Source organism: Apteryx rowi, unplaced genomic scaffold (genome assembly GCF_003343035.1).
Source record: "Apteryx rowi isolate R43461 unplaced genomic scaffold, aptRow1 scaffold_143, whole genome shotgun sequence".
Classification (NCBI taxonomy): Eukaryota; Metazoa; Chordata; class Aves; order Apterygiformes; family Apterygidae; genus Apteryx; species Apteryx rowi.
In genome coordinates, this window is record NW_020447675.1 from 176,446 (window position 1) to 194,824 (window position 18,379).

Genomic DNA, 18,379 nt, shown 5'->3' on the forward strand with positions numbered 1-18,379 from the left:
AAATCAGAGATGCCACACAGAAAAAAGAGATTAAGGCTTTTTCAGAACAACAATTTAATATTATGTAATGCTGATTTCTTATTTCACATTAGCTGCCTTTTAAAACAATCTACTTATTTCAAAGTAGTACATTCCAAGTACCTGCCAATATATTGAGAAACCAGTCCTTCTCTTTTTCGGCTGTTGTAACTTAACAATTTTAGTATTCTGTGGCTAACTATAAACATATGGGAGAGATAATCAAATTATAAAAACTTTCCAAATTTCAAAATAATCCTGATGGAGTATTTTCATAGAACTGTCTCACTAACTAGTTCTCTGGCCAGTACCTTTCAAAAGCAAGTGTTATATTTTATAAGAAAGTAATGACATTTTCAAGGAGCATACAGTTGTTGTGGTCTACTGGCCATAGATAGTAAGCATGATTTTGGGCATGTTCTTGACTGAATAGTGCCCATTCCAGGCTTCTGAATGGCATAAGCTCTCAAACAAATGGAAATACTACATATCTGGGTAGGAAAATATGAAAATAGTTGTCCAGCTTTTTTACTTTAGTGATGACTGAGTGAAAATCTTGGAATTTCGGAAAGCGCTTGAAGTTACGTGGGATATCCAATCCATTGCATGAATGTCCCATATCATTATTTAAATTTCTTTCTACTCAAATGTACAGAAGATAATGTATTGAGACAAAACCAGGACAAGGCTGTGGAATAATAATAAAAAAGTCTAGCAAATTCAGAAAGATGTAAAAATTTATCCTTTCACTATGGGAAGTTTTTTATAGAATTTAGAGAAGAAAGACCTGTCATCATTGAAATTATATTGCTGTATGAATGCCAATCTGGATTTATAATTTAACTCTATAACAACTAATTAAATTCTACCTTTGAGGACTTTGCTTTTTTCAAAGATACTTCACCAGATGTACCTTTAAGTTTGGGGACACAATTCTGTACAGGAAGCAGAAGGGTCTCAACTGATACAGCAAAGACAAGCAGAGCTAAACATAAGCGGAAAAATCATTTACAATGAATCAAAGGTACAAAAAGGATCAGAAAAGCTAGCCCACCATGAGGGAAAAAAATTGACACTTTAAAAAATGTGATATCCTGAAAACTACTGCAGTGTCCATCCTCAAAAGATAGGCAAACTTCTTTGTGTTTGCAAGTCTACCAAGTGTGCAGTGCACACTTTTCCTCACTTTTTTTCTGTTTCTTTTGAAAGTTACAGTATATATTTCAACACATTTTTGTAGATCTCTTGAGTATGGACCCAAGCACATTTTTACTGTCTCTTTCATGTTTACCTGCACCATGTATTATGTAGGGTGCCATTTTACATTACAGCTAAGCCAACCTAACAACAAGCTAGTGACAAAAGGCATGGTCTCCTTTTGCTTCCCCACCCACAGGTTCTCTGTTCTCTCATGTTGGCCATAGCAGTCATGCAATTGAGAGACAAACTGATTTTGATGGCTGATCCAATAGAAAAGTATTCTYTCTTAAAAAAAAGATAAATAAATAAAAAATTTTGTGCTGGATCAGCCAGCTGAATTAACTGGCCCAGTATCCACACAGGTACTAGACCTGATGTAAAGGAAAAGAAGGAGTTTGCAGCCAAGAGCAAGGGAAAATGGAACATCCCGTTGCAGAAGCCGCTTGTTAAATTAGCTCAACTATAGTGTGAAACCGTATCCTGGGAGACAAACTGGTTTAGAAGAAAGTCTGTCCTGGAAAAGAGTAGAAAAAGTCATACAAGACAAACTCTATAAGCATTTAGGTTCCACAAATTAGGCTAAAATAGGGGAAAAAAAACACAAACCCAAGACGTCTTTTGGCATAACTGCAGCATTTTTGCTCATTTTAGTTGTTACACTTAGATATTTCTAGATAGAAACAGAGCTAAGAGAATGTATGCTAAAACAACTTCATCATCTACCTTCAGGTAGATTCATATATTTTGGTTTAGTATAGTTCAATTACCAGTCTCATTTATTACCCACCAAGATGTGAAACCACAAGGTGAGGTTAAAGTATCATCAAGGATATCTTCATCACTTCAGTATCATTGCCTTAAAAAGCACTGACCAGGAGAAATAGATGACCTCATTTCAGAGTTATTACAGTACAGAGAACTCAGTTTCAACATTATAATTCATTTCTTATGGAATATTTCAAATTTATGATCAGTTTCCTGACATATAATAGCTAATCGTTAAGGATAGCCACTTTAACATAATATGAATACACATTTCTCCATAGGTAATACAACAGTTCCTGCATTAGCATTATTGACTAAGGTGCATTTAACTTCTTCACTAATACTTAATGGAAGGTTAATGTATAAGTCAGAAGATTAAATGGCTTTTACTTAAAACAAGTATATTGATTAAAATAACTTAGCGTGGTTTTCAAAGATGATGATATAAAAGTAGTCACACTTTTTAATATTTTATTAAATATTATGAGCAAAATGTGGGCTTTAGCTGACCAAAATTACTGGAAGTTATTGTACTAATTGTACTTTGAGCTAATTATTGCTCATAGTTAAAATGAATATTTTATACTGAAAGGTAACAAATCTTTCCTGCTAAATTCAGCACTCAAAGTCAGCTCCATTCCATCAGTCTAGAAATTACCCTGCTACTGTGAGTAAAGTCCTTCATATACAACCTTCTGTTATCACATACATGCTACTACTAAAGAACAGAGTAACCTTCCAAATACAGATCATCTATTCAGTGCCAATGAAGTATAGTTCTATTTCCTTTTCATGYGTTAATATTGTTATTTAAGTGCACAAGTTAAACTTTATGCACGGTGTATCCCAACTTCCTACCCATAGCCACAAAGCTGTGGGTAGGCCAATTGTATTGTGAATGTTTTTGGTTTAAATTCAGTATTCTGCATGCATGCAATACTTAGGAACTGATCTCATAGTAGTGTGAAATAAGATGCTTGGGGTCATTTGCCTATTCATTCACTTTAGTTTCAGCTCAGTAAAAAGCTTGTGCTTAGAATTTTTCCTGCAACGCTACACAAGTTTACACCTGTGGGCTCTTGCTCAGTACTATGTTGAGTCTTTCACTATTGCAGAATTGTTTTTGTCAAAGGAAAAAGAACAGTGCGGGATGAAAATACTACAAAAATTCTAAAGAAAGATGGTAGGCAAACACTTTGGGTATTATGGCAGTGTATCAAGTTCCCTGACATCACTGGTGATTATTGTCTGCTGCTGGAGTACGTATCTTACGCCAAAAAAAGATAAGCCTAGCAAAGAATGGTTTGATTATGTCAGTTTTGGTGAACCAGAACAGCTCTAACCTTAGGTGGAGACTGAGGATGGACCAGGCATGTTCAACAGCTAAAGCAATTCTGTTTGCTCTTAGTGAGGCACTGCACCTGCAAGCCATCTCTGTTTACATCTTTCAGAAACACAGTTGATTTGTCATGTCTTCTACTTGAACTACAGATTTTTAAACTGACCCAGATAACAGTAAAAAGGGCATACAGAGCAACAAAAAACATTAATCATGACTGGATCCTTCAAACATCCCTTTGCTCCCTGAGAAAAGAATTAAGATTGGTTGTAATGTTTCACAGTTGTAATAGTAGATAGTTTTTACTTCTCTTCCTTTAAAAATTACCTATATGTTACTTTAAAAGTGATATATATTTACAAGAATGTGGAATAACTCTTGTAGGAGGAAATAGTTAAGATGAGAACACCTCATGTGAGAAAAGAGATGACTAAGAAGAGATAAGTTATTCTAAAATATTATGAGTGACACTGAGAAGATAATAAGAAATAGTCTGTTCACTGTATCTCCCAAGGCAAGAACTAATAGGTATCAAATGCAGCTATCACACTGTGGGTTCAAAGAAAGGAAATCATTCTTCACACAGTATAGTTAAGCTGTAAAACACCTTGCAACAGAAGGCTTTGGATATTATCAGCGTACATGGGTTGAAAAATTGACTGGACAAATCCAGAGAAGCAAAATCTGTAAAGGGTTATTAAATTGAAAACACTACTTCTGGATCAGCAAGTCCCAAGCTGGAATCTGGAAGAGCATTCTGGAAAAACATCTGTCTGTTTAGTGAAATAATTCAAGTACTGCGATGACTGATGAGTGCTTTAAATAGAAAACTTCAAGGAGACAGGAGCAATTAGTATAATGTCTTTGCATAGTTATAAAATACTCAGGAAAAATCTGGAAAAGCTAATCATCTCAAAGAGGCTTGCTGTCCTTTCTATTTCTCTTCCAGACTCAATCACATTTTCTCTCTTTCTGATATATCTGAGTTAGGAAAAAGCCCTCACTGATATTCTGCTTATTCCAAAATTCTTCCATATCACAGTCCTTCCATTCTGACATTATTTCTCCCCAAACTGTAATCCCTTATTGTCGTGCCACCCATCTTCAGTCCCTCTCTCCAAGTGTCTGTGGGCTTGAGCAGGTAGCTTTCTCACTCATAGCAAGAGAGTCAAGACTTTTCTGGGTTTAATTGTTGTTACCTTCTTTATCAATTAATCCCTGAACCAACAATAGGTGATGCTACATGACAGCAAACCAAGTCTAAAGAAATATGTTATAAAGAGGGCTAAAAGTACAAATAATGTTTGATTGAGTGATTGTGAACTGATTCCATTTACATTAAAAGGGAGAATTAACGATAGAAGGCTTGTAATGAAAGCTTGGATTTCAAAAGGGCAAACTTTAATAAATTGAGGGAACTCATTAGTGAGGTCATCAGCTGCAGTGAACTCTGAGATTTGAATGTTAAGGGAGTAAGTATTTTAAAGAAATCTATCAAGTCAATGGTAGTGCCATAAGATTACAGAATAGCAAATGCAAGACTTTGTATAAAGGAGCAGGGCTGGAAGAAAAGGGGGACAGTGATTAGTCTGATCTCAGTAGTATGCAAGGCTTTAGCTTTTAAAGCATAGAATAAAAAGGCATTGAGATAAAAACGGTAAAAAATGCAACACTGGTTTGCTAAAGGCAGATCATGCTGGACTAATCTGATGTCCTTCTTTGATAATGATTTTTTCTAGACAAGGGAAATATAAACTAGATTTACTAAAGTATTTGATATGGTGCCACATAGGAAATTACTACTTCAGCTAGAGAGTGCAAGGATTAAGACAAGAATTGTGAGGTGGATAAAGAACTGTAAAGGACAACAAAAGCTTACTAAAAAGGAACCATTGGTTTCCATAGAGGTTATCTGGGGAGTTCAAGGATAAATCTTGGGACCAACCTGTTTATTTCCATTAGTGACTTTGTTGCAAAAAAATAGGAACATTCTAAAAAGGAGTGTGAGTAAAACTTGCTGATGAGCAAAATGAGTTATCAAAGAAAAAGAAGCATGAGGATATCATCTGAGAATAACCAGGTGATGCTGAGGGACTGAAGCATTGGAAATGGGAAGTTAATGCAAGTTCATTAATTTTGTAATTAATAACAAACTCCTACCACATGCATGGCTGTTATCAGCTGAAAAGAAGTGAGAAGGTAAGGAACCTTAAAATTTTGATCATTAACTGGATGACTGGGCTATTAAGATGATTGTGAAAAAGTCAGACTATCTTATCAGAGACTAAAAAAGTAGTTTCTTTACTCCTTACTACCAAGGAGAAAACAAGAAAAAGCATGCAGGAATTTACTACTCAGATGAACTCATCATTTCTTTTGATCTACTTCAAATGTATCTTCTTCAAATAAGCCAAATAAAAGCTGAGGAAAAATATGTGAACTCTTCAGTGTTAAAAGGACTTTAAAAAAAGAAAAGAACATTTAAGATAGAGCTTAAAACAACTGTTAAAAAACAATGTCTGTTATAAGAGGCAATTAGACTCAATGACCCAGAAAGTCTTTTCTAGTCCTATGTTTACAAACTAGAAGCAAGGACATAAGCAGTCTGATAGGGTAAAATGTCCATATACACCCAGTTAAAAACTAAAATCATTTTTATTATATGGTGCTGTAGGCCTGAAGAGATTCATTAGTGCTCTAGCTTTTTTTTTTTTTTTTTTTTTTGGTATTGAAACAACACTCATTGAGTTCATAAAATAAGTACTCATCAGGCTTTTTTAAAGAAAGATTGAAGTGTACTCTCTACCTCCTTTACATAAAGAAATGAATCCTCTTTGTACCAGGTATTGTTAAAAGACAAAACTTCCTAAGAAAGAGTAGGCAATATGAATCAATCAAGTAACAACCTATTTGAAAAGTCTGTTCTAGCCTCTGGGATTAGAAATAGGGTGAGTTGTTTATGTCTAGTACAGAGTGCTTTTCACCACTGGGAAGAGGGGGAAAAAAAAGAAAAAAAAAAAAAAAGGGGAATTTGCTATTCCAATGACCTGAACATTGTTTTCCATCTGCTCTAAACGTAACTTTCTTCCCAGCTAAAGAAAATATCAGAACGCAGTTGAGACAGGGTGTTCTTTCTTCTGTTTTGATCAGAAGAAAAACTACAGCCAGCTCTGTGTCTTAGTCCACCCCAAGGTGTGTAGCCAAAGATGCTGCAGCAATGCTGGACTGCGCACTGCATGTCCCCACTTGTGTGTAATGCAGATTATTGGGGCTGACCGCAGTGACAGAGCTGCCCTGGAGTCCCCCTGGGACTACTTGACAGTGACCTGAGCTGCTGAACTGTCTTTGACTGTAGTTACAATGGTTATAAACAATAATCTATAATGTTTGCCTAATTACAGCCTAAATAATTGAAATATTCTTAAAATATTCAAGTTCCTTGAGTTTACAATAGATTTTAAGTAAATGATAAACCTTGTAAAGTTGTTAAAATGTCTCTTTGGTTTATGGGAGTCTGAAAACATAAAATCTGTGGGTAAGAGTTACTTGAATCTAAGATTAATTTACAGACAAATGAGCCAGTTTACTGGGAAAAAAAAAAGATACTTGGGGAAATTCAGTCTATCATAAGATCAGCTGCTGTATTATCAGACTGCATAATGTTTTTACACTCTACTTTTCATACAGTGCAAGAGTTACCTGGCTTAGAAGAATACCTGGAATACCTAATCTCAAAGATTCTTAGCACTACTATATTTACATGCAAAGCAGACATTACCTAGTGCTCTGCTCTTCACAGGTTTGCCCTAGACTTCAGAGGATTCAAAGCAAAAAATATTAGCCAGAGTCTAAGCAGGTATCTTGGATAAATCAGTATAACACTTTACACCACCTAAGGATCTGGCCCAAAGAATGAAAATAAAAAAAAATTCTGTCTGAATTTTTAAACCAAATGCATTTTATGAATTTCCAACTCATGAAATCCTTAAAAAGAGGTCTGAAGACTTTTCAGCTACTCAGAATTTCCATATCTGCTTCCAAATTGGATTTGAATGAAAGCTTCATTTTTTGTGCTGGAATCACAATTGTTCTTAAGATCTTGACATCACCTCAGGGCTATAATAGCATTGCAACTCAAATTATTGGCAACTTCAGTACATGCAAATAACGATCCACTTTCCCATCACAGGTGTATGCTTGATGTCTAATTTAAAGTTCCCATTATTTTTCCATGGAACCAAATCTTTAGAGGAGCCCACATCGCACGTGGGTATTGAAAGTAAAGAATCACTTCCTATGCCAAGCGTTCCTGAGAGTCTAGTCATAAGACTTTCGATGGCAACTACTCTTTGAAGAATCTGACAGCAATTTTGGGTGCTGGACAGCAAAAGTTCAGCTTTTCTCTCTTTTGTAAGCTTAGCCATTATTACATCTTGTGTAAGAATCCGCATATACCCTTGAGCAGATAGGTAGCTTTTCTAAAGCAAGTACGAAGCAAAGCTGCCACATGCACGGAGGCAGTAGATGCTATACCCAGTAAGAGAGAAACACAGCACAGTGTCCAGCTTCTCAATGTCTGGCCCTGACAATGAGAGTACAGTCATGAAAGACGGACTTTTATACTTGTTACACGAGTCAAGAGAAGAGAAAGGCTATTGTCTTCCACGGACATATAGGATAGGGTAGGAAGGGACAAATACAACCCATCACCTCTTGCCACTGCAGCTGTAATGCAGTTGAAAAAGGCTTATGAAACACTCAGGTGGCAAAAAAACGGCAGGAAAATGGCAGTGTTAAACTGTTAATACTGTCATCTGAGAGGGAGTCCTAAATTCTAGTTCTCACCTGTAGGATTATCTCATTATTTTAAAAATTGAAACCTTTAAAAATGGAGAGGGAACATAAGGATTTTTTCCTTCTTTCTCTGACCCAATGTATCATTTTCTGCTTTGGAACTATCTGCTGCATTCAGCTCTCTGCTCCCAACCCTGCTTATGCAAGAGTTCTAGCTTGTTATGGCAAGTTATGATGGCTGCCAAGGAGGTAGAAATGGGAAGTCTTAGAGACTGCATGTAAAGTTGGTGATTAACCCTAAACTAAAATCCATGGTGAGCCTTTCTGTTAAAGTAATAGGGGTAACTTCATCAAACACATCTTAAAAATAAATTCTTTTAATTGTGCTCTGACCATGCTTACGAGGTCAGACTAATGAGGGAACATAGTACTTTCCATTCTTTAATTCTGATTAGTTTAAATAGGAAATAAATGTACAGTGTTTCAGCCTGGCACTGTTCTGTGAACATCCAAAGCAGAACTGAAATTGTTCTAAGAAACACTGAAGAGGATTTTATGTTTATCACAGAGGTTTTTAATGAGTTTCCAAGACTGAGAGACAAACTCAGACTTTTCTCTAATGTTAACATTTACATGGAGAAAGTTTCCTCAYACCTGACTTTTAGATAGAAGCAATTATAACTGGCCTAAATTCTTACTCCTTTCCATCCCTAGATACAGACTTACAGCCCACTAAGCCAAGGCCTAAATGTTTTGTTTATAAAGTAAGAAGTTTTGTAAGAATCCACACGTGCTTACATCTAGTTTTCTATGGGAAAAAAATATGAAGCTATTACCAACCCCAGAAAATCATACTCAGTTAGGAAGAGTTTGATTACATGGACTCCAGGAATTATTCAAATTTAAAAAAATATATCCATTTCAGAATATGTAGTAGTAAGTAATAAATACTTCAGTAAAATAAGTAGTAAAATATTTCAAATATAAGAAAATGCAATTTGATTAGCAATTTTGAAAAGTTTAGGAAAAAATAAAGATTTTTAGGTTTTAGATACTTAATACTTAATTGATGCTAAAATCTTTCGCACCGATAATGCAAACACAATTAGTAATGACCGTACTGAGCATTTACTGAAATCTAAAGATCAAGAGAAATTTTAAGTTTCGCCTTGTGCTCAGGTAAGCCCCTTGGACAAAGATGGAGAGTCATATGTACTTAGTATATAACACAATAGGAGCCTGATCATGCTTGAATGAGAGTGTTTCATTGACTTGAATAGGAGCAAGATTGCTCCATCAATCTAGATTTTCTTTCTTCTCCTTTTTCTTTTGTTTCAGATTGGTAACTCCGGCATGAGCTGTCAATCAAAAACCTTCCTAGATGAGATTCAATGCCATGTTCATATTTTGAATGACATTAAAGATTTATATTATACATATATTTATGTTTCACTTACAGTTTAACAGCAATAGAGCTTTAGCAACTGAATGCTGAACAAATCTGATTGCTTCTTGATCTTAGGAGTTCAAAAATATCCTCCAACTTTGGCTTACAGCTTTTCTGTGGAGAATGTTTTTTAAACTTACATAAATTCAGCTTTTCTCCTTACTATATTCTGTGAACAATTTATAGAGCTTTTGATTACGTATCTAATTCAGGGAAAATTCAGCGTTGCTTACCTGTTGTTTTGACTTGCTGCATTAATTGTTCTTGATTCTGATAATTAGATCAAATCAGATACCTGTTCTTGCAAAGTATACAGTCTTTTAGGTGCTATTCACAATGCTTTCAGACAGCTAGAAGTATAAGACCTCAATTTAGACTAAAGTTCAACTCTGAAGGCTTTAACTGTACATTCACTGGGAGACATCTTTGCCTTGGATGCCATTCAGTTCAGTCCTGACTTAGAATTTAAAAGCATCTCTGTATTATTGATCTTGGACTGCCTAGAGTTATATAAAACCCTTCAAGTCAGTTTAGTATCATTACGTTACTTAAGCAATACTTCCTTAAGATTTCATTGTACTTTGCAGAAAAAACTTTTTGCCTGTCGGCTCTTTTTCTTCTATCTGAAGCTCCTGGTGGGGTTAATTGATCTCTGCATGACCAGCAATAACCAAAGACCAAGGAAAGTCTATACAAGTATGTTTCCTAATAAAGCCAAAGTCCATAAGCCAGGCTGAGTTAAGGCATAGTTTATCTCTCTTCAAAGGTTTTATAAAGGAGATGATATAACAGTCTTTTAGTCTACCTTGCAGATACTTCTATTTAAGGCTCTCCAGGCAATAACATGTCTAATTAAATACTAAATAATTATTTTAAATATTACCTATTACAGTGTTCCAATAGTCTACAAATTCAACTTTACCACATAACATGATGACATTATTAGACTAAACACAGGGGAAAAGATGAGCCACTTTGCAGCTTAAGTTTCACAAGAGATATGACTATATAATATAACACTCTTTTCTGACTTTAAATTCTGTGATTGTACTTATTGCTTCCAAACTGAATCATATTTGGTTCTGTGAAGAAATGCTTAAGTGTATAAAACAGTATTTCATCTGTTTTTCTTGCATAGCGTACAGGATATTCACTGTGATGTTTAACATATGCATTGACTGCATTAGATATAATTACTTCTGTTTTTTTAAATATGCTGGTCTTCTAAACCGTCCCCTTAAGCAGTATCAATTTGTACAAAACCTTACAAGCAATGTAATTTTAACATTGCTTCTATTGACATCTCTTTCCTTTCTTTTGTTCACTTCAGACTTCTGATTCATCTGTGCTCTCATTTTGAAACTCTGACTGTGGCATTTAATGTGATCACTGACTCTTTCCCACCTTCCTGCTCCTTTTAGTCTCATTTTCTTTCTCATTCAGTCCTTCAGAGATATTATAATACGTTCTAAATTACAATTTACAATTATGATAACTATTAAAGTTTCTGACTGCTCTTATTTCTTGATTTTCCCTTTTGATTTTCTTCAGCTTTTAAATTAATATATCATTTTATTTATTTTCCTTTTTTTTCATATTCATTGGATCTATTGATTTTTTTTCTTTCTTTTCATTGAAGACTTATTTTGTTCTCACTCAAGATCATCAGGAATTGACATGTTTCTTTTCATAACAGATTATGATGTTTAGTTTCTTTTATTGATACACTGTTTTCATTGTTTTTGTCAATAATATGGTTGAAATTAACTGTGTGCACCTAAAATGTGTTATGATAATAAACAGAGTACAAAAGTGAGTATTAGGCAAACTATCTCTTTGCACTAGTCGGTGTAGCTTTGATATACTGTAAAACAAACTTGGTAAAAGTTTGATGGTTTGGATGTGATCCTTTGAATACTCTGTCTTTCCCCTCCTATCTGACAGGGAGGATATGCTCTTTCTGGCCTTTCAATTTTGCACCCTTTTCTGAGTTTCAGAAGGGAGGCTGGAGAATCCTCAGCATCATTCCAGTCTATAATAATGTCAAAATACAATTATTAAAACATTATTCTGAGAAATAGGAGATGGGAAGTTGTAGGTACCATAGGGAGCTGAAGAAGTCACTGGACCAGACCATTCCTCTCAGGAGGAGTATGCTCAGTAAGTTATTATACACGATATGCATTTTTCTATTTGTGCAATGATGCACTAAGGAAATTTGTTGCTATTCAAGTACTGCTACTACACAGTTTGTCTAGTTATTAGCCCACCAAGTACAGACTTCCTAAAGACTCTGCCTCCAGCTTCTGTGGAAATACATCTCACCTGCCTTGGTAACAGCACCCTCTTAACCACAGGCTTCAAGAAAACACCCTGCAAGTTCCGAGTCTACAGAATGATATGGYCGAGGGTAAGCTGGGAGATGACTGGGGGCCATACACTGATGTCTGTGCTGTTTCCCTCAAAATAAAGGGCATCAGGATGTGTTAACTTTGTAACAGACTTACTTTGCACCTACATCAGGTAAATCTGCTCTAGTAAATAAAGCAGGCCCATTCTTCAGCCTCAGGCTGATACAGCGTAGCTCCCATCCATAACCATAACCCTTTTCCTATCCTATAGCCAGTGTAAGCCATGCTAAAGCACATGACAGCTTTTAGCTCCCTTTAGTTTGTTACTGTGGATGCATGCACTCGAAAACTCTGACAAGAGGAGAGTCTGAGACAGCAAAGTTACAACGCAACTGAGTTGCAAGGATAGGGTGCCCAAAGACTTTTCCTATGAAGGATTTGAGCCGATAAGAAGCTTCTGCAGAAAAATGCCTAAAGACAAGCAGAACCTACAAACACTCTTCACTGAGGTTGCCTCCTTTCACCTGTTTTAAAACTTTTAAATGCATATATAATCTGACTATGCAATTTACAATTTCCATCCCAGAGTTGGGGACTTCAGGGCATATTTTGTCAAGTAAACAGAGCGGTGCTGTCCAGGAGTAGCAGCTTTTCACTAAAACACAACTCTTCTCTCACGAAATTGAGAAGAAATCTGCAAGAAAGATGGACAAGATTATTCTGGCTCTATATAATAATCTAAATAATCTGGTAATTACCAGATCATTCTTGCTCTGCAACAATTTATTTGGAGCAGTTTAGACAGGCTTTACAGACAAATTATGTTGGAACAAAGTATGATAGTTGTATTTGATGATTTACTTATAACTTTTTTTTTATGTGCGAACTTAGCAACTGTATCAACAAACAGCTGAGATCTCATCTTTACTAATCCTTGCTATTGTTCCCAGACACACACAAAAAATGTGTGCCTCCCTTAGCACTTTTTGCAGAACTGAAGTTAGATTACTGAAGAATAGCTTTTAGATTCTTAATACAATATTTATTTTTCTCCAGTTGTCTCCAGTTGTCTATTGCTGTTAGGAAATAATTACCAGTAGCTGGTAACTCTATAGCTATTTCCATTCCTTTAATGCTCTACAGTCCACACAATTTAAATGTTAATATTTGTAGATAGCCACCTTATCTAACCATAATTCTAATCAAATATTTCGAAAGATAAATCATTTCACAGCTGTTCATATGCATTTCATCATTAAAAGGAGATCTGAGAGCCATTTTGGTTGACATTTTTTTAAACTTATTTATACATTTGTTTCTTTCCCTTAGCATCATATTTTCTTTTCAGGAAGAAATGTAAAATCCTTCTCACTTCTTCTGAAAAAATATCTTTCTTTCTAGCTTATGTCTTTGCTGCAAACTTCATTTATTGAAACTGTGTTCTTGTTTTTTCCAGTCCACATTTTATTCTAGCATATAGTATACTTAAAATGTCCTCCTTGAAACCAAAAGGTGTATCTTATTGTATCATGTTCTTCAGAGCAGTCAATCCTCAGTACTCTCTCTCTCTCTTTCTTTTTAGCAAGTTCTGCTCTGCTGTATCACATTAAGGATTAGCAAGACCATAGCCACTGGGTCAAAGGGAGTGATTCCTCCTCTCTATTGGGCATTTGTGAGATCATATCTGAAGGTACTGTGTCTAGTTCTGGGCTGCCCACTAAAGTACAGATGCTGCCAACCTGGAGCAAGTCCAGTGGAGGGCCACCAGGATGCCCAGGGCTGAAGCACCTTCCCTGCAAGGAGAGGCTGAAGCATTCCCTGCAGGTTGAAACTGGCACAGAGGCATCTATCTATTTTCAGTGGTTGTATGGTACCAGAAGTGCTGCACCAGCCAGGATAGGAGATCTTTCTTGTAGCATATCCACTTCACACATGCGTGTTTCCCTTCAGCTAGCAGCACCTCTGCGACCACTATGAACTCCTACACTCCTAATGCATTAACTGTCTTACTTCTTTTTTGCACATCCTGCTGGAAGTGCTCTGGGTTATGGTGATCCTTAACTGCCAGATAAATAAGAATCCTCAATCCAGTCTGCTCCATCCTTCTGCAAGATTCCCCACTTTAGAGGGAACATCTCGTGCTATTTTGTAATCTTCCAGCCACAGGTCACTTGCCTTGTAATTGCTAGGTATGCTGCACGATGGTTTCTCCTACACTGCAGGCCCAGAGAGGGACCCAGCAGAGGACGTCCAGTGCTGGTGGTGCATCTTGGGAGTGGAACAAAGGTGAAACTAAGTTAGGAGAAAAAGTTAGGGGAAACTGAGATCTAAAACCTGAGAAATGCTGAATGAGGCAGATTATATAACACAAATGAGATTGGAGTGAAGAGACAGTGCTAAAATAGAGAAAAAAAAATAGAAGAGGGATTGTTTGGAACAGATGAAACAGAAGGTGTAATGCAAAAGGAAATGGACAGGAAAAAAAAAAATCTGTGCCCACTACAGATTGCTCTTTTAGCGCTTGAAATCAAGTCAACAGTCTTGAATCTAATCTTTATTCAGCTATCTGGAAATAGAAATCTGCCTGAGAAAATAAATCCTTAGACCTTTGCTTGACATTTGTAAAATGGAAATAATAGCCTTTCACCTGACAAATTAAGCCAGTAAAGTTTGTGATGCACTTAAACTGATGACTGTTGGAGAAAGTCTGAGTTGGTAAGTCTGTCTTCAAAGCAGGGAACAACTTGTGCACTGGAAAAGCACAAGATACCATATAGAACAATGAGAAGAAATTAAAATCTCCATTCTGTGTTCTAAATAGGCAACTGGTTCGAGGCGAGGGGGAAAGTATCGTATGAGTCCATCACTTAAAAATGATATCCTAATGCAGGTGCACAAACCTGGACCAAGGGAAGGCAATACAAACCTTGTTTTGAATGGTTAATAACATCCTGTTAGGAGATATCTTTTGTACATAATAAAAATGTATCATTATACAACTAGTGTTTTTTCTGAGAACTGCTCCATTTTGTTATGCATAAGTTATTCACTGTCTAAATCTGTTTCTCATTCTTGTCAACAGCAAAATATCTATTGCAGGTATATAAATTAAACATCTCCCTTCAGTTTGTCATATTGCTCTTATTCTCCGATATTCTTTCAGCCTTTTTCACAGCTATCCTATCTGTTATCTGGACTTGTCATGTCTGTGATGGCACAGCAAAGTGAAACAGTACAGTCACCAGAACCTAACTTGGCTTTGCCAGTTTCTATCAGCAACTTCAGCTCCTGTTTCAAACCCTCCATCTTCTTCCTAAGCAAAAAAATCTGCTTGCTGCTTAACTACAGGCCTCCTGTTCTTGGTTCATAAATCTAAATGTCGCTGGGTTGCTTGTTTCCTTTATTATCTACTCTAATCCCAGTTGATGCTTCTTGACTTGTTGGAACCTGTTAGTGTCAAGCCGCTCCACTACATCTCCCTCTGTGAAATTCCTGAGGAATTCCATGTTTATTCCTTCCTTGCTTTCCCCTCCAGTGAAGGTTGTTCAGTTGCAACTCTCGATAATAAACATTCATACGTTTGTAGTTTTTTGGTTTGGTTCTTTCAGAGGAAATGGATGCAGCACTCTTTTGATGATTCTCATCAGTCTTACTGATATACTTAAATATTAAGAGATTTAATGAAAATTAATTGGATTATCTTTTCAAATTAAAATAAACAAATTGTACCATATAAATCTGCACAAACCTGATCATGCAAGGGAAAATTCATGCTATGATAATGCCCTTCTTTTTACTCCATTAGGAGCCTTGCTGCTTTTTCTAGACAATGCTTCTAATTTACACAGAACTTTTCAGTCTCTACCCCTTTGCTGTTGTTGTGCCTGTATAACATGACTAGAGAATATACAGTATGATATAACCAGCAATGATATTACACTACCAGTATGTTGGGGGTGGTTTCATCTTTATGGTTACACTATGATGTTAGTTGATGAAAACAGTTCAGCAAATAAGGGCTCATGCATTTTTATCAGCTTAGCTTGCACAGACTTTACACAAATTATTTAAAACATACATTTAACATATTGCAAAGTGATAGTAAATCCAGTTTTTAAATCCAATTCTGAAATCCATGTTATGCATGAGTAATTACTGTTTAACAAAATTATAGGTGCTAGGATAAATAGAAACCAATCCTTCATTCTAGCAGCAGCAGAGACCTAACAGATAACACAAAGAGATACCATATGAGAATACATCCACTGAGCATCCACTTAATTTGCAAGAGTTCAAAGGACATTCAATCCCAACAGAATGACATCAAAAAGGATTGTAAAAATATCTTGTCAAGCAGCATTGTTGTGCTGTCTAGCTTTTTAATCGTAGCATAATGTTAATGCTATTAGAGTTTCTATAAAGACACACAGAGGTCAAGGATGCAAGAGGGAAAAAAAAGAAAAGGGGAAAAGAAGAAAAGATTATATGTGCTAATTACATTTTCTAGAGCTTAGCATGATGGTATGACCTATATTTATGCGTTATGGCCTGATGATATTATTTTAAAACTATTCCTTTGAAATTTGCTGGTTCTACAGTAGGGTCTGGAGTCTGTTATAGAAGATCAGGGGAAATATGGATTGGATTCTTACACTGGTGAAAGCTGACAGTCCATTCCCCAAACTCAGGAAATCTTCCATTTACTACTTATCCAAGTTTACATTTCAATTCTTAGCAGCACATAAAAAATAAAAAAGAAGGAAACTGCATGTTTACAGAGATACGTATTTACAATAGATCTTGTTTGGTAAAACTCATTTTACAGTCATATAATTCTACAATCAGAATTTCTTCTCCGAGAAACACTTGATGAATTTAAACTCTTCCTCTAACAACCATAGATATCAAATCGGTTGCCTTACTTTTAAGTAAATAGTTATGTCTATACATTATTTTCACTTAGTTTTATGTATCTACACTTGACTTTGTTTCAGATAAGGACCCCATTAAAAGCACTGCTACTTATTGCAAGTACTTTTGTGGCTTTCATGCTCCCAGTGGATTGGAGAAATTCTCAGTTATTCTTGGTTATTTTTTACATTGCTGTTCATATTTGTACAAGCTTCTAATACACTACGGCTTTGCTATTAAATATTGCCTCTGGCCTATAGTTAGCACAGTCTATTTAAATTTCAATTGGAGAAAAAGACACCTTCTTTTTGTATTATGTGATCAAAATTTTGAAGCTCTGTAATTTTCTTGCTGCTCATAGAAACAAAGCACCCAGGCTCACAGAGAAAGCCCTTTCTGAAAGCTATAAATATTTGCTATTTGGAAAACCTCAATGAGGGTTTAGTTATTAAAAACTGAAGGAAGAAAATTACTAATAATGATTAGTTTGAGCTAATGAGATGTTTTTATGCAAATATATGAACCTTAAATATGACCTGGAAACAAAAGACTGCTTAACAGTTACTTTTAAGCTATACATTAGGAGATCAATTAAAGAGAACTTCTTTCTAATGATCAAGCTGTACAAGAGTTGCTATGGAAACCTGGAAGGAGAGAGATTCAGAATGCAAAATAGCTAAAGAAACAAAAAAAAAATATTTGTAAACAAGCATGTTAGAATGTGTATAATCAGCTAAGTAATAAAAGGCTGATTCAATACTTTTCCACCCCAGTGTGTTTGGAGGAAGGGCACTTTTCCATATGAAGGTGCCAGCTCAGTCCATATTTGGATGCCATGAAGAAAGGCAATGCCAGCATCATTTTTATGGCATCAGTGATGTTTCCCTAAATTAGAATACTGGATAGAAGGGRGGAAAAAAGGAATTACTTTAAAGGTCTGAAAGAATTATACAGTAATGTCATTACCAATTGCTAGCAAAGAAACATACTTGTAGCAAAGAAAGCACAAATACAGGTGGTTAATTCTTTTCAGCAGCATTAATTTTTTCCTCTGTGCCTTAAAATAAAGCTATATTTAAAGCAGAAACAGTTTAAAAGGACTTAAATTGTCTTGTCTAAAGGCTGTTGGATGTTTTGCTATTTTTTTTTGGTTTTTTGCAACTAACTCTTGAACAATTCCTGAACATCCATAACATTAGTCCAATTATGCTAGTCATTTAAAAGTGAAAATACTATTAAGAAACATTATGAATTAAAAATTTCTTTTATATCGCTGAGTATATTTTTGTAAACATTTATACAGGTGTATATGTGTATAAATTATGTATAGGCATAACTATCCAAGATTTCATTCATAATTACAGTAGTGAGACAAAGCAGCCTTCCTGAGTTAGTGAATGCAAGAGTTTAGTCCAAGCATTAGATTTATATAGCATGCTTAAGAACTTGCTAATATTTTGTTGAGAGCTTCAATTTTAGATATATTGAGAAACTGAAAATGACAGAAAACCCTAAATATCCTTTCTATGTGACCTTGACATCATCACTGAAAGA